Source organism: Camelus bactrianus, chromosome 17, assembly GCF_048773025.1.
Source record: "Camelus bactrianus isolate YW-2024 breed Bactrian camel chromosome 17, ASM4877302v1, whole genome shotgun sequence".
Lineage (NCBI taxonomy): Eukaryota > Metazoa > Chordata > Mammalia > Artiodactyla > Camelidae > Camelus > Camelus bactrianus.
The window spans coordinates 22,529,915-22,552,798 of NC_133555.1; the positions used below are offsets into that span (position 1 = coordinate 22,529,915).

The following is a 22,884-nucleotide window of genomic DNA, read 5'->3' on the forward strand; positions in this document are numbered from 1 at the left end:
AACTAGTAAGGGGCTGAGGCTGTGATTGAACACAGTCTTGTCTGAAATCCACATCTGGTCTCTTGAATACCGCCTCTTCCTTAACATGTGTATTGTCACGACCAACATAGGATGGATCATTGTTCAGCCCTTTGGGTTTATTCATTCATTTATTCAGTCAACAAATATTTACCAAGAGCTCACAGCGTTCCACGCAGGAAGTAATACAGCATGATGACGGATGGAAACATCCCTGCTGTGTTGGAATTTACAGAGTAAAGGGAGAGACAGATTATGCAGAAAAGTGACAGCGTGATGAGTACCAAATGGGGGGAATTTAGAAGTACCTAGCTGGGGGTTCTTCCCAGGAACAGAGGGTCTCCAGAATCCATGATGAACTGCAGTAGCCTTGAGGGATGAGTAAGACGGGAGGCGTGAAGGCCAGGGGCCAGCCTGTCCCGTCTTCCTCGTGTGTTCTAGTGCACAGCACAGTTTTGCTCCTGCAGCCGCTGGCAGCTCTCAGGATCTCCACGTGCAAGGGCCTGAGCTCCTGTGTCCTTCTGCTTCTGAGAGGTAGCTGAACAGCCCCCCACCCCCACCCCCATCAGCCCTTTCTAATTTTAAAGCAGTAGCTCCCTTGACTGAAATCTCAATTTGGGAACAGGCCTCGGATTGGCCTGTAGCTTGGAATTTTCACCAATAAGCGGAGCAGTAGGTGGGGAGGCGTCCCTTTAAGCAGGCAGGAGGCAGCCTGGAGAGCCTGAAGCTTCTCTCCCCAGGACCCGAGCGGTTTTCCTGGACCCGGAGCTGCGCGGGGAGCAGCTGCCACCAGCGCGCCCCGGGAATGTCACCTCCTTTGCGCGGAGCCCCTGCCGGGCCCCCTCTGGCTCCAGGCAGTTGGCGGCCGACGCCCCGCTGGGCTTCTTAGCCGCAGCAGCCGCATCCCCTGCCCCTGGGTCTGCGCGCCCCCCCCACCCCCCCACCCCCTGCCACCCCGGCCCCTTCCTTCCCGGCGGTGGAGGCGCCGCTGCGTCGAGCAATGCGCGGCTGAGCGGGGTAAGTGGCCCCCCAGGGCCGGGGCGCACCGAGGGGGCTCCGGGGCGCGCGTGCTCCTGGTTTTCACCACCCTCTTGGAAAAAGGGGCCTTGAACTGGGAAAGTAACCCCTGGGAGAAACCCGCCTTGCCACACAGACACGGGGGAGGTCATGAGCTCTGGGAATGGGACCTTGGGCTCTTTTTGATCTGAGCGTCTTCCAGCTTTTGCGAACGTTTTTAACCAATAATAGTAACAATATCACGAGGCAGGGATCGTGTTGTTATTGTCCTAGGACTTCTTGGGAGGAAACGTTTAAACTTCCCTGAAGTTGCTTTTTAAATGGTCTTTATGCTCTTAGAATTTATTTCCCTCAATCTTTAAAACGTATGTCCGGCTAATGACCTACTTACTTCCCTTGCACTATCAGAAATGTTTAATGTCTCCGGGAAGGTCTGCTTTAAAAAATTATGTATTTTTCCCCACACTCTTTATTGCTTGTCTTCCTAAAACTTGAAAAATTCATTGCTCTTCTCCTTGGTGGGTATCTGTAGTTAAGCAGCTCTGAAATTTGTTTGTTTAGTCTCTCTGCATTGGGGGTGGAAGTGGGGGAGAGGCCCCCCTCTCCTGGCCTTCCTAGCTCACATAAAAGAGTGGGTGGGATGGGGAAAGGGTTCATTGGAACCTGGCTCTCCCAGGTTTGAAAAGGTCCCCCCTTTGGCTGCTGGCAGAGTTGGGATTTAGAGAGACTTGGGATCGTGCAAATCTGAAGTGTCTAGGCAGCTGTATCCTGGGAAATTTTAAAACCAAAATAATCCATAGGGATTGAGGGGGGGAGGGGTAAGGTTTATATAGAAGATGCCATTTCAGCTGCTTCCCTGTCCCCAGTTTGGTCCTGCTTGTGTGTACCTAAGCAAGCAGTTGCAAACCCGATACAGAGGGTCAGAGGGTTTTTTTTTTTTTTTTTTTTTTTTTTTTTTTTTTTTGATGAGGCAGCTGGAAGAAATGCCTTCCAAAATTGGAGTGAAGTCTGATGCATGGATTGCCAAATTCCATTTCCGCCTCTATCAAATTATTTTGGCTTTTAGCAGTCCTCATTTTGCTGGGCTGGCCTTTATTTCTAGTTGTTTAGGTGTTGTGAATCATTTGTATACTTTGGGTTCCCTGCTTTCTGCAAACAGATGTTTTTATCTGTGTAACTAGTTGAATAATAAGAGAAGAGGACTCGGCCCTGTATGTACAGACAGAACACATAGCACTTGGGGAGGCTTTGTGCCCTTTTCTTTTTTTCAAATCATCAATTACCAAATCTTCACAGCCGTTGGGCAATTCAGGTAAAGGTGTCAAGTGAGTTGAGCAGTGAAGAGTTTGGATGTGCAGCTAATTCTGCTCGTCCTTCAATAAAATATCTTCCCATGGGGCCAAAAATTTGGGAGGAGGGTGGCTTATAAAAATGATCGTGTGTTCTTAGTCACTGACTACCCAGCTCTGCCTGGATTTCTGAGAACCTGCCAGGACAAACTGTTGACTGGATGGAAGTTTCAAGAAACGCAGAACAGAAATCAGTTCAAGCCCTCCTTGAGCGACTTTTATTTCTGTTTGGAGGAAGGGAACACTTTGTTAGAATAACAAATCGTGGCTGCTTTTCAAGCGCAGAAAACAGTTCTTGTTGTGCAGGCAGATTCATTTTTAAGAGTGTGAATCATTTGGTTTAGGTTTTTTGCCTTTTTTTTTTTTCTTTTGCGGTGGAGGCTTGGAGATGATTAAATGTCTTGTCTGCAGGAAATTACCAGGAGATTTGACTATTTTCCTGAATCAGCCTCAGATGTTACACAGCTTTGGGTATAAGACAAGCAAGCTCTGTTACTAGGCAATCTTTCTGCAATGATACCCTCAACCTCTCCCAGGCTTTCAGGCTTCTCCCTCAACAAGCCTTTTCTTTTTTCTTTCTGGGGTTGTGCTTCCATTTGAGAAGCTGAAATAACTCTCTCATTCCCTTAAAAGAGCTGTTTAAGATGGAACTTATTTTTGAGACAGTTTTATCCAGTCCACTTCCCCCTGGCCTCCTCCCACTAGCCTTAGCAGGAAAAGCTCTTGGCTCCTTTTCCCAAGATTTCCTTTAAGCCCGGATTGTTATCCTTCAGGACACAGATGTCTCGAGGAAGGAGAGATGCAGAGGTTTAAACTAGCACTCACCAATTTGGCGGTGACATTTATGGCCTTTGTAGAGCTGTTTGCAAAGAGGGCAGAGTGATTCTGTGTTGGGTTCACCCAAAAGTGCATCAAAAACGTGAAGGATGGGCAATTAAAAGATGGTAAGGGACCACTGAGGGGCACAATGTGCTGCTTTGTGTAGTGCTTGCAGAGATCTGCAGTGTTTAATAATTTGAGAAAACCAAGTCTCAGAGATGCTCTGTTCCCTGAGCTGTTTTTCCTGAAAGGTACCTGGTTATATGAAGCACTTCCTAGCTGTAAAAGCAAATAGGAGAGCTCTGGGTCAACCTAGACTCAGTGTGATATTCCAATGTCAGTGAGAGGAAGCAGAGGGAATAATTTTTTTCAGCTACCAAAACACAGAATGGTAATCCTAGTTGAATATCACGAAGCTTTATGGAAATTGTATTGTGAGTTTAAATGTAATGTTACCCCAAATGTTTCTTGATTTTTTTTCTTTTTTTTTTCCCCTCAAAATCTAAATGGCAAGGGATTCTTTTCCGGAATGCTTATTAGCATTTGATTACCATGATTTTTTTTTTTTTTTTTTGGTGATGTTCTTTTTTCATATCCTGCTGCTCTGTGTGAAAAGCAGAGGAAGACTCTTTTTTTTTGCAAAGATTGTATCTGGACATCTTCCAGAAGCTACGAAAGATGGAAGGGCGGTGGAGGCAGACAGACGCAGGTACTGTGGGACTCAGGATCTGGGAAAACTCAGGAATGATTTCCCTGCCAGTGTAACCCAGAGGCCTCTGAGAATTGCTTCACACTTCACTTTGACCAGCCAGCTTGTGTATAGCAATCATTGTACCCAGACGAGGGTCTCCCTCCTCACCAAGCACCTTTCTAGGCAAAGTGCCAGTCTACAGGGAGTGTGTACGTGACATTGCTTATCGCATCTCTGAAAGTTTGCTTCGTACTGCTTTTTCTTAAAAAAAAGAAAAGAAAAGAAAAGAAAAATGACTATTTGATTTCTTGGGAGCATTTACAAAAGATTGCTTTGCATTCACCTCGGCTGCCATAATTACAAAAACCTTAATTTTTCCAGTGATTGAGGCTTTGTTTAGGCTTTTGAGGATGAGCAAATATCTGTTGAGTTGGGTTTCAGATAAATTCTCATTTTGAGCACTGGACTGTCTAGCGTGGAGAAGAGGTCTCATATTAGCATATTCTAATTGATGATAGCAAAACATAGAATGATAATTATTAACTTACTGAGTCTTGCCAAGCATGAAATACACGTCTTAATCCATCTTCTCAGACTTGCCTGTGCATAAGACTATCCTTCAGGGAGTCTGTTTCGTTGGGTCTGTGGTCAGACCTGGAAATCTGAATTCTAAGAAGTATCCCACGTGAGACCCTGGACTCCATCTTGAGACACATTGGGCTTTTTGTTCATTGTGTACCATCCTCACGGTAACCCTGTGGAGTAGATGCTGTTATCATCCCTATTTCACAGATGAGGAAGGGTAGGCTCAGAGAGGCTCATTAACTCCCCCGGGTCACACAGCTACTGAGTGGCCATGCCAAGGACCCGAACCTGTGACTGTCCAGCTCGAGTGTCCACGTGCTCTCGCTTATGCACGTGGGGGTCTTCTCTTTACAATGTGGACCCAGTGAACCCCTCCCACTTCACTTGCCAGGAAGGTTGAAGCCTTTTCCTCCTGCCCATGACCTGAGCCCACCTGGAGCCCCTCCATTTCCTCCACCTTCTGCATACACTGCTCCTTCCTCCCCAGCCAGGTAGATTCTTGCCAAAAGCAGATGCCAAGGGAAAGTTGTCAAAGGGGCAGGGGCAAGGAGGTGCCTCCTGTAGGCCTCCTGTCTGATTCCCCCTTGGCCTGACCTGATTCCTCTTGCCCCTGGGCTCGTGGACCAGGGCTGATTGATTTTGCTTCATTGCTGCAGGACTGTGATAGAGGACAAACCCCTTAACCTCGTGCACTGTGCCGCCATTATCTGGAAAATGGAATGTCCACGTCAACCCTTTCTCCTTTGGGTACCAGGGTCATAATGTCTGTGGAAACACTGTGGACAGACACATTTTGAAGACGTGATTCTGTTACCTTCCAGCAGTTCCCACACCAGGTTCTAGAGGACGCCTGTTTGGCAAAAGGCTCTGAAAGCAAAAAGAAATGTTTCCATGTATCTTTGGAACACGGGACAGCCTGTGTGTCCCTTTAGAGGGATCACAGCTCATTCTGACATATGAAAGGCTCTGAGCCCTGGAGCAGGGAAACCTGTTTACCTTTGACTTTGCACATTCCGTGCTCGTGGGACCCCGGAACCCGTTTGCAGCCTGACCAGTTATGGTGCTGCAGAGCACACTTGTGGGGAAGGCTTCTTCGCTTGAAAATGTTGGCTCGACTGTTGATTTAGCACTGTGCCTCTGGACAAGTCCCTGCATCTCGGAACCTCACTTTCCTTCTCTGTGAAATGGGAATAATAATGGCACCCACCCTACAGAGTTTTGGAGAGGGTTAAATAAAGAGATCCAGAGCTCGCCTTCCAGCTGTCAGGAGCATTCGTGTTAGTGCATCGTTCTGTCCCTCCCTTCTGTGGTTTTCCTCTTCCTCCTCCAGGCTTCCTTGTAGCCCACTTCCACATCTTCCTCTAGTCTCAGCCTCCTTTGCTGCACCTGCTTCCGGGCTGCTTTTGTCCTCTTTCTCCTTGCTCTTATCTTTTTCATCTTTCTCTGCTCCCTTGCTGACCTCATCCAGTCCGTGACTTCACGCAGTGACCACCAGGCTTACATCTTCAGCCTGGACCTCTCTCCCGAGCTCTAGACTTGTATACACAGCTCTCTTTGCATGTATACATTAGGTGTTTGACAAGCTTCTCAAACTGAATGTGTCCAAGCACAGCTGGAGATTTATTCCCCTCCCCCAGCCTTTACCAGGGAGCAAATGGCACCTCACAGCCACCCTGTTGTTTGAGCTACAAACTTTTGGCACCTTTGATCTTTCTCTTTTCCACACACTTCCATGTCCAGTCCGGTGGGAGTGAGTCCTTTGAGCTCTACCTAAAAGTACATCCCACGTTGGACATGGTGGAGAGTGGAAGAACAACTGGAAAGGGGCCTGAGGTCACTTCGTCGGGCGTGGAAATAGTTCCCATCTTGATAGAGTGTGAGTTTGACATGTTTCAGGCTCTACATGTGAGATGTGCATTTTGCTGTATGTCAATTACACCTCAGTAAAAAATAAGATAGAATAGAGGTTTACCCCAAATGGAGCACTGCTCACTATCTCTCCAGACACAGCTTTAGTACATGCAACCATTGTTACTCACCTTGATTATTCAGTAACCTTCCCAAATACGTAGCATTCCTAAAGCTGAAATTCTGACCACAATAGGGACAAAATCCAAACGCTTTACCATAAGCTTTGAGGCCCCACCACCTTCACAAAGCCTGGCCCTTGTCTGCCTTTGCAAGGATGCCTCCCCCCTACCAAAGACTAGTTCCCAGGCTCCAGCCACACTGGCCCTTCAAACCCAAGTTCCTACCTGCCCCTGGACCTTTGCACTTGCTCCTCTTTGTGCTTGGAATGTTCTTCCCTTAGAATTTTGCCTGGCTGGCAGCATCTCATTCATCATTGACATCCTTAGCTTGTAGGTCATTCTGCCAAGGGGACTTCCTACCTTGCTTTGCTTCCCCAGCCCCCTCCCCCCACTCGACACACACCACGTTTGTCTCTGCCCCATCACCTGGTAACTTTTTGTCCAGAGCACTTCTCAAGATATAAAATAACTGTTTTTGAATGTGACGACCATCTGCCTCTCCCTCCTAGTCTCTGAAGGGCAGGGAACTGTGCCATTCAACTTCGATCCTCAGTGCACACCACCAGGTGGGGGCCCACGAAGCGGACTGAGCGTTACCTCGCCCAGTGTCGGACGTAGCAACTGCAGGAAAATTGTTACTTAATACAAATGTTAAAATTATTTTTATTAATCTCTTTTTTTCACCATCTCCCTCTTTCTTTGGGTGAGATGGAATGGCTAATAAGCTTGGTAACCTCACTACGTTCACACACTTAGTATTTCTGACCTTCAGGGATTTTTTTTTTTTTTTAATTTATAAACAGTGTCATTGAGAGTTGCCCCTTGTGGAGGTCTGTATGCCCCTTGAAGGGAGGTATTCTTGCAGTGGGAGTGAGGCATTCGTGTCTCATCACCTTTTAAAATTGTACCCCGGCTAATGGTTTTCTTTGAAGCCTCTGAGCTGCTGACCTCTCCTGCCGAGAAGTCTGATCAGGTGCAGCTGCTGCTCTGGGATCTGACTGGGGATGCAAAGATTTTTAAAAGATCGACTGAGACTCCCGTGAATGGCTTTGGAACTCAGAGGGCGGTAAACGCGTATATATTTTAATTTGTTGGAGAAAATCTTGCCCAGGGAACAAAGGTTAGGCTGGAGAGATGGTGCCCCACACTTCCTCCCCTTGCTGCTCCCAAAGGCTCTCACCCAATATCATTGCTGGATTTATGTGTTTAAAAATCAGAGCAAAGGGTTGTATGTTCTAGAAATGAGGGGAAAAAAAATCAACAAATGTTGGTGGGGATGCAAGTGTCCTTCCCTGGACAGGAAGAAAATAGTACAGGCATTTCTGAAAACCCGCAAGCTGTGCTTAATATCTTTGGGCTGTCTATCAAGTTACTAGGACAGGAATAGTGTGTAGGCTTTATCTGCCTGGAGCTCTGGTTAAGAAGGATTAGGGGACCCTTTCAGAGCTCAGAGGACCGTGCTGTGATTGATTAGCAATGTCTGCCATGGGCAGGACCCATCTCTGGTCCTACGCGTGAAGAATTAAAAATTGTTAGATTTGGAAGGCCCCATGGAGATCATCCAGTCCAGCTCTCTCTTTTTTTATTTTTTTATAATTTTTTTTTTCTGTTGGATCATCCAGTCCAGCTCTTGACCTGTTAAGTACTATGCTGTGTTTTGGGGGGCTATGAAAATAATCATGGACTTGACAAAGTAATAACCCTTAAATTCTCAGGCCTTTGTCCCCTCCTGGGTCTCCTCCATGTTACGTACTGCCGCGCTTCCTAGGACTGGTCGGTAGGACCTTTCAACCAAGTTTGGGAAATTCTGCATTACATCCCCTTCTCAAAGTCACATAAGGCACCGTAAATACATCAAACATCCTGGGAAGTCCAACCATAAGGAAACCTGTCTAACATTATTTCCCAAACCTGTGTGATCCCAGTGTGCCTCTCAGGGACACCTGTTGCTGTCTTGTAGCACGTTGTTGACATGATGCTGTATGATGTTTAGATAATGGAGAGTGTCTTTGTTTCCCGTGGCTGCTTTACCAAACTGCCATAAACCGAGTGGCTTAAAGCAAAAGAAATTTATTCTCTCGCAGTTCTGGAGTTCTGAAGTTTGAAAACCAAGGAGTTGGCAGGACCATACTCCCTCTGGAGGGTCAGGGAGAGAATTCATTCCTTGCCTCTCCCAGTTTCTGGTAGTTGCCAGCAGTCCTTGGTGTTCCTTGGTTTGTGGCCCCATCACTCTGGTATCCGCCTCCATCTTCGCGTTGTCATGTCCTCCATGCGTGTCATGTCTCCTTCTGCCTATCTCCAATGGGGGCAATGACGCAGTGACACTTAGGGACCCACCCGATAATCCAGGATCATCATTTCCTTTCAAAAGCCTGAATTTAATTATATCTGCTAGAACCCTTTCCCCAGTAAGGCAGCATTCACAGGTTCCAGGACTTAGGCCATGGGCGTATCTTCAGGGGGACATTTTTCAACCACACAGAGGCAAAGGGACTCAAAAGTCGGGAGACCTGGATCAGGCTCTCACTTTGCCAAGGGCTCTTCCTGCCCTGCACCCCTGCAATCTGGAGAAGCAATGAGATAGATAAACAAAAAGGACCTACTGTATAGCGCAGGGAACTAACTACATTCCGTATCTTACAGTCACCTATAATGGAAAAGAATTTGAGAAAAAATATACATGTGTATGTGTAAATGAATCACTATACTGTACACCAGAGACTAACACAACCCTGTAAATTGACTATATTTCAGTTTTTTAAAAAGAGGAAAAAAACTTATATCAGGGGTCAGGGCCTATTTCTTTACCCTTCAGAACCTCAGTTTCCTCAACTGTAAATTGACTCACGCCCCCACTGCCAGGGCCCAGGAGGCCCTTCCTTCCCTGACTGCCTTCAGGAGAGATGAAATGGGCCACAAGCGGCCCTTTCTCCATGGGGGGCCTCTGCTGCACTCATCCTGTACCCCCAGTTCAGAATCCCAAGCCTTGGTATTTGGAACAACCCAAACTGCTTTACAGATGACAGAGTGTCCACCCGAAGACTGGGGACAGACGGGTGGAGGAATGGGCCGACACAGACTGGCAGAGTGATGTGGGCATGAGCCAGAGTCTTGGCACCCTTGCCCAGGGAGGTGGGGAGCTGCTGGTTTATCTCAGCCACACGATTTTCCTTTCGTTGGGGAAGGTTGGAACTCATGTTTCAGCTGTTCCTGGTGTTACATCCATGAGAGGCTCTTCCTAGATGCCCAACTTGAGTTTGGTCACGGTCAGAGCATTGCTACCACGTGGTGAATGGTGGAGTCACACGTGTGGCTTTGCCCAGGGTTCCGTTCACTTGTTCCAGTCTGGCAATTTACACGTGTCAAATCTGGAATTAGCTGGGGACACGTAGGATGGATATTAGGCCCAGTTACCAAACCAGTCCAAAAGGAGCTAAATGAAATCAAGCTTGTCATATCCCTTTGTCTCACCCTTTTTGTCCCTTTGTTTTTGGTTAGGTGACCTTAAAGACATATGTCTATGACAGATGGAATGGGGAGGGAGGCCTAGGAAACAGTACATTGTAAATGTCTTTGTACTCTCATGTTTATTTTTTAATTGCCTGGTGACCGACCAAGAAGTAGGAAAGAAAGTGGAGATGCTTGGGCAGGGTGAGGCTGACGGGAAGATTTTTTTTTTTTTAATCTATTTAAGTCAACAAAGAATGAAGCCATACTTTCTGTGGGATTATAATATCTCACACACACAAAAAGAAACAAATACTTGAGCAACTTCAGTGCCAGGCTCTTTGGGAGATTTAATTATAATAGTAGCTGTCATTTATTGAGCATTCTCTATATGACTATATGATAGATTAACAGATGTGTTCTATAAAGAGCCAGGCAGTGAATATTTTAGATTCTTTGAGAAGAGGCAAAATCAAGGACAGTACATAGATGCTTTTGTGATGAAAAAACAGATTTCCACAAAATTTTTATTTAAAAAATTCAAAACCTAATGATGATACTTGAGTATAACTTTTTGAGAAACAGGTCTGCCGCTGAGAAGAATGGAATTCTTTTCCAACCTGCTGGGGATTAGGGTTCTCAGTTCCTATCATCAGGTTGACGGCAAACGTTCATCTCTCAAAATCACTCTTAGCTCAGGGGCCAGACGGAAACGGGTGGTGGGCTGGATGTGGGCTGGATGTGGGCTGGATGTGGGCTGGATGCGGCCTGCAGGCCGCAGTTCTACTTACATCATTGCTGTGCCTTACCTACTGGTAACAGTTAAGCTGGGCTGTGCAGGGCATAGAAGAACTCACCAGTGGCATGACCCAGTTAGGCATTTATCTTTCTCCCGGTAGGAGAAGTTTAGAGGCGCCGTATGGGGCCACTCTGGCCGCTTCGCTGTGTCCTAGTGACCCAGGTTTCTTTTCTCCAGCCCCGCCAACCTCAGGGGATGGCTTCCTTCCTCGGGGTCATTCCGTGGTCCCAGCTGCTGCCCCTGCGCTTCATGCCCGGCCGCAGACACAAAGGGAGACGAACACATCTCTTCTTTCTGAAGGAGGCTTCTCATCCCACGACCATCTCCTTGGCCAGCCACGTGACCAGGCAGCTCTGCCAGAGAGGCTGGGGACTGTCGTCTCCTGAAGCTGGGGGCGTGCTTAGAGAACAGTTAGAATCCTGCTCATGAGCGGGCAGGAGAGACCTGGGACGAGTAACTAGAGTTCTCTGCCACGTGTAACTAAGGCAGAGAGTGAGCGGTGAAGAGGTGGACGTCTTCCCTGAGGCCCTGTGCTCACAGACGAGGGTGTGAAGCAGGTCTGCCCATCCCCAAAGCCTCCTCTCCCTCTCCCTGCGTCTGTCCTCAGGCCTTGCGGGGAGGTACATGTGCACGATTTCCAGAAAGAGGTGGTGGCTGATTTTTACCCTTGCTCCTTCCAAAGATGCTCCCAGGGTACCTATAAGGAAGGATGACAGCCATCAGCCTTCAGTGGGGAGCCCTCTCAGGGCTGGACCAGGGCATGTGGCTGCAGCTGAGGCCGAAACAGGGCCTCCTGCTTTCCCCTAGTCATTACTATGTGTCTCGGGATCCTACCAAACCTTCTCTCCAGTCCCATAGACGAGTAAACAAGAGCAGTGACCAACAGGCTCAGGCCTGCATGCGGAGAGGAAGCCCCTTTCCCTACCAGTCTGCTTGAAAGCAGGGACGTGAGAAAGAGAAAACAGCGCCTGGGTGTGTGGCCTTTTAAAATGACCCTACTCACTATTATGGCTTAGAATTGGGCCACCCAGGTTCACAACAGCTTCTACTGAGTGAGAAGCTAGGTATGAACTTCCAGATTGCTTCCACATACTACGTAAGCTACATTCTACATACCTCTCTTCTACAGACGTATGTAGAAGGAATCAGAAACCTCATATTTTTATGCACGTATATGAGTGTCTATGTATACGAGTACATATACGTACACGCATGTGCATATTTCTGTGATGCGGATATGGATACAGATACAGATATGGGTATCTAGGTATTAGAGAGAACATTTGAGTGCTTGCTAAGTACGAAATTATTTGTCTCCCATAATATCACAATAGTCATCATTCCTATTTTGTTTCATTTTATTTGATTTTACTTTACTGAAATATAGTTGATTTACAACATTGTGTTGTACAGCATAGTGATTCAGTTATACACATATATGTGTTCTTTTTCATACGCTTTTCCATTATAGGTTACTATAAGTTATTGAATATAGTTCCCTGTGCTCTACAGTAGGACCTTGTCGTTTATCTATGTGATATATAGTAGTCAGTATTCAGTATTTGCAAATCCCATTGGAGGAACCTAAATGTCCATCAACAGATGATTAGATGAAGGAGTTCTGGTATTTATATACAATGGAATACTACTCAGCCATAAAACAGAAGGAAGTGATGCCATTTGCAGCAACATGAATGGCCCTGGAGACTGTCATACTAAGGGAAGTGAGTCAGAAAGAGAAGGACAAGTGTCATACGGTATCACTTATATGTAGAATCTCAACAAATGGCACAAACGAACGTATCTCTGAAACAGAAGCAGACTCACAGGCATAGAAAGCGAACTTATTTTTTGTTTTTGGGGGGAAGGCGGGGGAGGAATAAATCAGGAGTTTGGGATTTGCAGATGCTAACCGTCACCTCCATTTTAAAGATAAGTAAATTCAGCGTTGAGAGGTTAAGGAACGTGCCCGAGACCGCACAGCTGGTGACGCAGGCATCTGGACTTGAGTCTTCCCTGTCAACTATTCCTGTCTGTTACACTTGAGTCACCCTGTGAGATAAAAACTATCATAACACTTTCAACAAGCATGTGGGATCACAAGGGAAGGAATGATTCATTTTGACTTGGGAGGGGTGGGGAACGCTTCCCAGAGGTGGTGACATTTGAGCTGGTCTCAAAGAATGACTAGGGCCATGTGGGTGGGAAGGATGAAGTCTCCTGGGACAACTTATTATTTTGTTTTAATTTATTGTTTTTTTTTTATGGAAGTAGAGTTGATGTACAATGTTGTTGTTGGCCAAATGTATAATATACCATCATAAGAGTAGCTCTCCCTGTTGATCAGGAGGTGAGAAATGGACTCAGGACCCCTGTCTTCTTGTGCATCTTCTGAGTGTTGCCATCACCATAAATATATCTGATCCTAATTCCTGAGGCTGCATCTTGTCTGGTTGTGTAGCAGGCTTGTCTGTCACCCTGGGGGACGAAAGCAAAGCCTCTCACCAGAAGATGACCTGCACCAGGGTTGGTGGCCTGGTATCGAATCGTGTGTTCCTCTCTCCACTGTGTTCACGATTTCGGTTTGTTTCCACCCGGCTGTGTGTTAGTGTAAAGGAATAAAGTTCATAAATAATAGAGGAGGTGAAAGTAGGTAATGAGGCTCCAGCTTCATCCCATCAGCAGGCTAAGGCAAGACCATTAAATATTTATTGAATTGTTGCGTTAACATGTTCTCTGTGCCTGCTGTGGACGCCAGAACTCTCTGGAGAGTGCAGTTGTCTGCCACCAAGCAAGAGAAAGGGGACTGTGGCCACCCCGAAGCATACGCCTCTGTTTTCAAAAGCCTCTGTCCATCTCGGGGCCCCAAAGGGAGGGTACGAATAATTGCTAGTTGCTGGAGGACACTCTGATGAAGTCGCAGAGTGTCAGACACACCGGCGCTGGTGAAGCATCGGCAGGTGCCCCACCTTGAAACGCCTCTCGGGACATCAGCCAGCCTTTCCCACGCACGTCCCAAGTTGCCCTTTGATTTTTTTTTTTTTCTTCAAGGCCACTGTTTCTTGAGAGTTTGGTTGCTGATTATTTTAACTGTGATAAACCAGGGTAAGATGAAGGTCTTTGCTTCTTCTCTTTTTTTTTCCCCTCCATCCTAGTTGAAAGAATTCTGTAAAAGGGGCTGTGTTGGCCTGGGTGAGAGACTGCAGACCGCATCCAGGGCTGGTCCCGTGGTCACCTTCCAAATAAGGCCTGGTCTAGGTACTCCAGCCGCCGCGAGGTCTTGAGCTGGTCAAGGAGTCAATTATTATGCATTAAAAAGCAATTTGTCATCTAGCGTTGTGAACTCTTGTGTTATTTTTAGACCAGTCTTTTAACTTATGTGGCATGCAAGAACAGAGTTCCTCCGCGGAACCTCTGGAAGGTTCATGGAAGAGTAAGGAGGGGAGGGAGTGAAGTGGCCGGGGTAGGGGGCAGGTCTCTGGACAACTTTGTGATAACCCCGTAATTCAGTAGTTGGAGGCAAGGACTTTGGAGTCAAACAACAGTTTGGATCCCAGCTCTGCCACTTCCCACTTTTATGGTGTTCAGTGAGTTTACTTACACTGCTGAAGTCTCAGTTTCTTTCCCAATAAAATAGATTAATTATAGTATCTGCCTCCACAAATTGCTGGGAGGACCAAATGCGATAAATGCACATCAAGCCATTTGCAGGGTTCTTGGTACATAGCAATCACTTAGTAATTGGTAGCTGCTGTTACTGTTATTTCTTGAACTTTTAATTTCAACTTTCTAGGCTTTGAACTTTCCCTAAGACTAGATGGGAGGTGAATCTTGAATTATTAAATTATGGACATTTGGAACTGGAAGGTAGCAGAAAGAGATCACCTAATCCAAGGCTTTTTGCAAACAATGGCCCTCTGGCCAAATCCCACCTGCAGCCTTTTTTTGTAAATAAAGTTTTATTAGAACACATCCATGCCCATTCATGTATATACTGCCCATGGCTCCTGTTACACTGCAGGGACAGAGTTGAATAGTTGTGACAGGAACTGTATGGAGTCCTTGGCCCTCAAAGGTTAATATCTTTACTCTCTTACTTAAAAGCTGACCCCTGATCTAATCTGCTGAGGTTTTACCCCTGAGAAAACCGAGTCCCAGAGAAAGGCAAAGACTTGCCAAGATGTAAAGCCGACTCTTGAGCATCAGCTTCCTGACTCCTGTGCTGGTGCAACCCCCCCCACCCTGGCCACCACCTCCCCTCAGTTTGCATACTGCCTCCTGGAAGGGTTACATGAAGCACAGAGAAAAGCTCAGGCCAGTTGAAAATTATTGCAGAAATGCTTCTGACCAGCCACTAGACCAGTTCTACCTTGGAGGAAACGACTTCTTAAGAGGTTAAGGATCGTGCCCACCGCTCCGTTACTGTATCAGCTGAAGGGCTTCCAGTCTCAGGCTCATTTTTCTCCATCCAGGCAACGAATGGGTGGGGAGGGGGCACACTTCCAAATGACCTCTCTGGCCTGTCCTTGAAGTGGGCGGGGCATATTTAATGGTGACCAAGTATGAACTTGCCTGGGAGAGAAAGCTGGTGGGAGGAGGTAATTTCCATGGGCTTTTTTGGCTTCAGAGTATCTCCCCATGCTGATTGCCTCAGATTTCTCATTCTGTGAAGTCTCCTGGATGAAGCACTTCGTGTAATCCTCCCAACACCCTGCGAAGGTAGGAAACTATGATTTTACAGGGGAGGAGGAGGTAGAAGCTCACAGTAATGAATAATTTGTTCAAGGTTGCTAGGTCATCAGTGGAGCCAGGCCTGAATAAGGGCCGCCAGATTCCAAAGAAAGGAAGGCATGTATTGGGGGTGAGGGAAGGATGTTGGCATGGGTGCAAGATAAGCCTCTTCCTCTTCTTTTTTTGAAGACCATATTGGGTTGACTCAAATGCTTTCTTTTTTTTTTAAATTAAAGTATAGTTGATTTCCAATACTGCGTTAGTCTCTGGTGTACAGCATAATGACAGTTATACATATGTGTGTGTATATATATATATATTCCTTTTCATATTCTTTTCCATTATGCTTTATTACAAGATACTGAGTATAGTTCCCTGTGCTCTACGGTAGGACCTTGTTGTTTATCTGTTTTATATATAGTAGTTAGTATCTGCTAATCTTAAACTCCTAATTTATCCCTCCCCACCTCCTCTCCCCTTTGGTAGTCATAAGTTTGTTTTCTATGTCTGCGAGTCTGTTTCTGTTTCGTAAATATGTTCATTTGTGTCATATTTTAGATTCCACACATAAGTGATATCATATGGTATTTGTCTTTCTCTGTCTGACTTCACTTCACTTAGTATGATAATCTCTAGGTCCATCCATGTTGCAGCAAATGGCCTTATTTCATCAAATGCATTCTTAAACACTTTGCTAGAATGTCTCCAGTGTGTTCCATTAAAATGTGAGTTCACGCATAGGAAGGTCTGACCAGATAGGCGGTAAGTCATGTCTGTGTGCAAAGTGGCGAGAGACCCCCCCGTCCGTAGACAGTACAGCAGGGCAGAGGAATACATCTGCCATGCTCAGTGATGTGTCCCCAAAGCCTAGAACAGAGGCTGACATGTATTAGGAGCTTAGTAAATATTTGTGGAGTATTGGACAAACTAGAATTCAAGATGTGAAATGTCATTGGTTAAAATGAGCAAATGTAACTGGGTTGCTGTTCGGCAAAGGAAAACCCAGTCTGGGTGAAGGGGCCCAGATGCAGACTCAGAAATGGGAAACTTCAGACCCACCACTGGGGCTGAGCAGCAGTGGGAAACCGACACCCAGCTGTGAGCACGTCCCCGTCTCTGACACTCGTGGTACTTCTCTGCCTTGTGTGCAAAATGGACTCTGTCTTTTGACTGAAATGTTAAGGGAGATCTTACAGCTGTTTGGTTCGCACTAGAGGAGTACTGAATACAGACTTGGAGGAAGTGAGGTGTGCTGGTACTGGGGGTGTCCCAGGCAGAGGGACCAGCACACAGAGTGCACCTCGTGTGTCGAGGAGCATCGAGGAGGAGACCCTGGGGCCGGAGCAAGGGTGGGTGAGCAGGGACGGGGGAGATGCCGGGCAGGTAAGACCTTGCTGACCTGGAAGAGGATGTGGGTTTTCACTCTGTGCTACGGGGGGGAGCCCTCGTTGGACCTCACCCACACGGTAAATCAGGACTCTCTGGGTTGCAAAGTTCTCAATCTCAGGTCAAACCAGTACAAACCAAGAAGGAATTTATTGGCTGGTGGAACTGGGAATTCTGAGGGGTGGGGCTTGTTGCAGGCGCTGTGGATGAATATTCTTACACTACATCGTGGTGGCTCTCTCTTCCCTCATGTCTGCACTCCTGTGCATTGGCTACATTTCCTTCTACCTGCCACCAGAGATGACCGTTGGCTGCTCCAGACCCACGAGTGCAGTTACCTCAGGAGTGAAGGTTTCCCATTCTTCCGGTGTTTACATCAGTACCCTCCCTGCCAAACCCGTAGTATTGATTGGCCCTTGCTTTGACGTACACACTCCTGGACCTATCAAGGGCGGGAGTGGGCAGTGCGGGGCGCTGTGGTTGGTCAGTCAGGGTCACGTGCCCCCTACAGGCAAGGTAAACATGGCTTCTCTATAAATAGCCCAGTGATTCTCAGTCTTCTCACTCAGCGGGCACTAGTCAAAGTCTTGACACTATTTTGAATTTCACAATTTGGAGGAGGGGATGCCACTGGCACTAGTGGGTGGAGGCCAGGGACACTGCCAAATACCCTACAGGACACAGGACAGCCTCCCACACCAAAGAATTATCCAGCCCCGAATATCAATAGTTGACAAACCCAATATAGCCCCGTGAGATTATAGGTCCATAAGGATGTTGTGATGCAGACCCAGTAACCGTCTGGCTCTCACGGCCGTCCATAATACCTGCTGATCGGTGACACTGGTTGAGAGGAGAAAGCAGGGTTTGCTTTGGTGGCAAAGGAAGGGAAGTAGAATCGAACCCTAGAATTTGAAATCTCGGTTTCAAGTCTACCTTGGCTCCTTAGATGTTTTCACACCTTGAACAAATCATTAAGTTTCTGTTTTCAGAAAATAGATGAGGAAAAGCCCCAGGTCACCCAGGGGCTGGGAATGTGGGATTCAGAGCTCCATGTGAACACAGTTCATAAGCTGATAAACCCCACGAGTCGTTCATTCTAGTGGAGAGCCTCTCGAGTGCACAGTGCCTAGCTCCCGTCAGCATCCACGAAACGGTCTCGGCCTTCAGGGAGCATCCGTTAACAGTTTGGGTGGTAGGAACATGCTTAGTACAAGACTGCAGGTAGGAAAGCAGCCCCCGAGAGGGTCAGGGGGATTCAGACCTGGACAACAGACTGTTCTGGGAGTGGAACAGGATGGATAAGCTGTAGGGTTCAAGGAAAAGGGCCGTGTGGTCTTCAAGGCATTTACTGTGTAACTTGCCTCCAGTTGGGGGTTGAGCTGTGCAGTAAGGAAAGGTTAGTTGTGTGGTTTGTTGGCAAGTTATCATCTTTTTCACTGAGCCTCCATTTGACAGGACCAGGACTCCAAATAATGCAGCTGCTGTTTAGATTTTTTTTTTCCTGGATTATTAATGTTTTTGTATTACTTTATAGAAAGGGGAAAGACTGTCAGCGTTTTAAAGGTAGTAAATCATATTGAGGAGAAGTTTCATGTATTTGTAAATCAGAGGAATTTACTTTTAATCATAGCCTAAGATGACTGCTTTGAGTAAGGAATCAAAAAAGAATTTCCCTGAAGAGTTGAATTCTCCACTCATTTATTTCTCAGCATCACTTAAGTTCAATTGCTCTAGCCAGGGTTGTGTTATCATGATGTCTATGGAGTCTCCTGTTACTGTTTTGATTCTCTTTCCTAAGAGAGTCCATCGGGATAAAAGGTTTGCCACATTTTGCAATATGGAATAGTGGGAGGGGGTAATGTTTTGTTTTGTTTTGTTTTGTTTTAAGAGGTGATACATTACCCAAGTGAAGGAACAAGGTTTTCCAGCTGGATTTGTCTCCTTGGCTTCACCTCTCACTCCTTTGATGTGAATTGTGATTGATCTGTGATTCAAGTCACCACCTGCCTGACAGCGAGAGAGGTTGACCTTTTGCTCTTTATGTGGCGGCGGACTTTAATTATTAGCCTGCAGTTTACCGAATGTGTGGGCGTCCCCATATCCCCACGATGGCTGCACGTTAATTAACATCTTCCTGGTCCTTTCTGATTGGAAATTTATTGAAGAAGAGAGGCAATTTCCCTTTTGGAGTTGAGTGGCAAGGTTTTTTGTTTTTTCTCTCTTTTGCCCTATGATTTGCCATTTGCCCATTATTGAATGCTTTCCTTGAAACGAAGAAGGAAGATGGCAGAGGAGTTAGATGAAACCATGTTCTGCCAAGACAGATCATTAGCAAGATGGTAGTGGGAGTGATTCATGAAGATTAACTGATGTTAAGTGAATTCTTTCTAATGTGAATTTAAATTTTCATCTGGTAAGATGGTGGGCTGCCTTTTAAAAAAAAAAAAAAAGTATTATGTGTTCCGCTTTCTGTTGCAAAAGAAATTTCAGTGAGTAAAGTTTCAGTTACGTAAGGTTGATAGATGATGGTTGGGTGTTCAAATTTTACAGATTGGGGTGTGCAGACTGTCAGTTTTCCTGACCCAACTAAGGAATGAATAGCTGCTTTCTCCATTGGTGACTGGCCAGTGAAAAACCAGTCCAGACCCAAAGTCACTTTGATCTCCAGATGGTTTTCCCCGGCTACTTGTGTTTGAGGCCCGTTAGAAAATGAAATTCCATGCTCTAAGTGCTAATTAAATTAATTTTCTTCATTAAGAATCGATTTGAGTTGTCAGCTCAGTGGTACCCCACACCAGAAGGCCTGTCTCATATGAAGTCTTTCTAGCTCAACACGTAGCTAAAGAAACTTGACGGGGAAGATAGTTCCTTTTCTCCTGTGTCATGGTCATGGCCTCAGTTACTTTCAATTAGGACCTACAGTAATTCAGTCTGTGCACTCTTTCTTTTGAAATGATGTCTTAGTAAGTAAAGGGAAAGAACTTCGTGCCTTGCTTCTAATTGCTGCAAAGTTTTGCACAGCTAAACAGTGGAACCAAAATGATCCACCTACAATTAAAGCCTGAATCAGTAAGATACAGCAGGTTATATATGATGCAAGACAAAAAGATTGTAGAATAGGATGTCTTTATTCCCTGAGGATAATAGTCATTTTAGAGCATTAGTTACTCTTTTTAAATCAGGACGCTTACAGGTAATCTGTAGCCTATAAATAAATGGCAAGGTGGTATAAATAGTATGATGCTGCTTCAAAAAGAAAGAAAAACTCACTTGTATCTTAGGCACATTAAAATGCATGCATAGTAATACCTGCGATTATTAAACTGTATTTTAATTTTATATCTTTGAGGAGCTTTCTGTTCAAATGAGAAAAAAAATATATGATCTAAATAATTACAATATATCATGTGATCAGAGAGCCTGGCCTGCTGGAGAAGGATTCTGTACTGGAAACTGACCAATCGGGAATCCCAGATTCTCAATGTCGCCCTGCCAGTGACTGCTGGCTAGCACTGTGGCTTTAGACAAGTCACATGGCCTGTTTTAGGGTCAGGGTTTTCATCTACAAAATGAGATGTTCAAATATGTGATCTCGAATATATGAATTTTTGTTTTTTGTTTTTAAATGAGCCATGAAGACCTTCCTGTGAACACGTATCGATGAGCCCTGGGATGAACCACGTGGATAGATCTTGACCCCTCCTTCTCTGGGATGCCTGCCTGTATTAAGGGGCAGGGAAACCTGAGAACTTTATGAAGGCTCTTTCTACCAGGAACTTGATTGAAATGAAGGCTGGGCGTAGCATGGGAGAATGAGAGCCCTGGCTGTGAATGTCTTTACCTCTCATGTTTAAGCGTCCAATTCAGGGGTCCTCAAAGTGGGATCCCCAGATCACTGGAGGGATTTTGTTCTTGAGAGATATTCAGGAGAACCCAAAACCAATAGGAAAAGTCCTAGTGAACTATCACTTAAAAGGGAATTATCACTTTGCACAAATCCCAGAGTTACAGGCAAGTTGAGAACACATGGTTATTAGATACCTGGACCTTTCACCTTGTTTTCTTCTGTACCTGAGAGCTCTGAGGCCACATTTGGGTTTCATATGATAGAATCTTCAGCTGGAGAATGCTCAGCTGTCAGTTACAGTGAATTTGCAACTTTTCAGAAATCATCATTGAAACCAAAAGAGGAATCTTCCCCCATGGCTTTCTCAATTTAAATGCTTGGCCTCGTTGGAGAAACAGTTAGAGCTACCTAGTTGAAAATGCCAGAAGTGCTCAGTGCATCCTCCTACAGTCTACCTGAACACATATCCCCCCCTTCGAGGTCCTCAATTTTCTTTAAGATCTTCCGTTGTTATGAGTGTGGACTCTGATTCCAAATAGAAGCATGTATTTACATCCACATGTGCAACATGAGTCTCGGGGTATTTTGAGTGCACGATTTAAAAGTGGAAAGATGGAGGTGAGGGCCACTAGCACTTAGACAGCTTTGACTGCAAAGATTTCTAATCCGTTATTTCCCAGTTTTCCCCAGTTTGAGAAACCGGGTATACCCTGAGAGGCGGCTTTCCTGTTCTTCCTCGTCTACTCATTTAATCCTTTTTGTTACGAAACACTTGAAAATACTAGAATTTTTGGCAGGACATTTTAGGGGATTAAAATTGAACTTTTTTTTTTTTAAGCAAGCTTTGGAAAACGAAAAAAAAAAAAGTTTCCAATGTCATCTGTCCAGTGAACACACAATTTTTCTTTCAGGAAAATTGGCTTGAAATTTCCCTATGCTTCTTACCCCTGATTATTAATAATTCACCCCATTGATCTAAATGGCTAAATGACTTAATTCCACATTCTTTAGGCTGGATGTTGATTTTGTAGTATACTTCTTTGATAAGAAAAATAATTTAGAGTCATTGATCAAAATTGGACAACCCAGTTTGGAAGGATTCAGGGTATCCTCTTATATGCCACGACACTTTGGTTGAGAACCGTTGGTCTACGGACAACCTCAGTGTAGTCATATATGTGTAGTATGTATGCAGTGCAATCTTTCTGTTTTCTATATCTGTGTATCAAGTTGTGATCTATTTGAGTCAAGGACTGCTTTATTCTTCCTGTAACCCTGGCGAGCAAATGAGGCTCAGATCATGCTAAATAGCGGTTTGTTGAAGGCATGTATGGATATACCCATTCTCTCTGTCTCTGTCTCTTTTTCTCTCTCTCTCTGTCTCTCTGTCACACACACACACAGTCACACACCCCAGCCCACCAGCCATTCATTCATTTTTTATCCTCTAGGCTTATCACCTTTTTCTTTCATTGTTGTCACCCAGTGGCCAACATCAAAATGTCCAGCATGTGTCCACTAAATCCAGGGTAATGAAATGTCCACCTCAGCCAGAGAGAGCTCCCTTCTAAACATGACTAGGTAATTCTTCCCAACATTTTCACGTGAGAGACTAATTACTGCCTCACTTACTACATGACTCCCTCTTCCTGCTGACTCATCTCATAACTTCCCTTACGAGGAAAAAGAACAATTAAGTATACAAATTGGAGCATATCGAGGTGGTGTTTTTCCACTTGAGCTGAGATCCCGTGGTTTCTAGCTGTGGTTACCGAGTGGTAGAACAAACATCTTCACTGAGCAAAATCAAACAATGTGAAGTACTCCACGACTAGGGTTGATTTCACCGAAATATTCCCAAATGTTGGAAGGGTCTCTTTGAGCCACTGCTGTGGTTTCATGCAAGGTGGCACTTCTTTTTCTCCTAACTGTTCTTCTTTTGTCTTTGATAGACTGCTTCATCACATGTATGGTAGGTAGACTTAAAGACTTCACTTGTCCCATTCCATCATTTGGCTGCCACAAATTGGAATACTAACAATTATAAGATGAATGAGCATGCGTAGTATAGAAATAACATACTAGGAGGCTCAAAGATAGAATTTTATGGGGCGGAGGTGATTACAGGCATTGGGTGTTGTATGGTCAGGCCATCCAACATG

The 22,884-nt window shown here is 45.5% G+C and overlaps 1 protein-coding gene across 8 annotated transcripts in view; it reads left to right on the forward strand.

Annotated features, from left to right (window-relative positions):
- The window catches only part of PRICKLE2 (prickle planar cell polarity protein 2), a 310,734-nt gene that overhangs the window by 157,899 nt on the left and 129,951 nt on the right, over positions 1 to 22,884 (forward strand). Inside the window, exon 1 of one of the 8 annotated variants that reach the window (XM_074344534.1) lies at positions 731 to 1,035. The exons of the other annotated variants lie outside the window; for them this stretch is intronic. The gene's annotated coding sequence lies outside the window, so the exon portion shown is untranslated. Of the gene's footprint in view, positions 1 to 730; positions 1,036 to 22,884 lie in introns of those variants that run through there. 8 annotated transcript variants of the gene reach the window in all.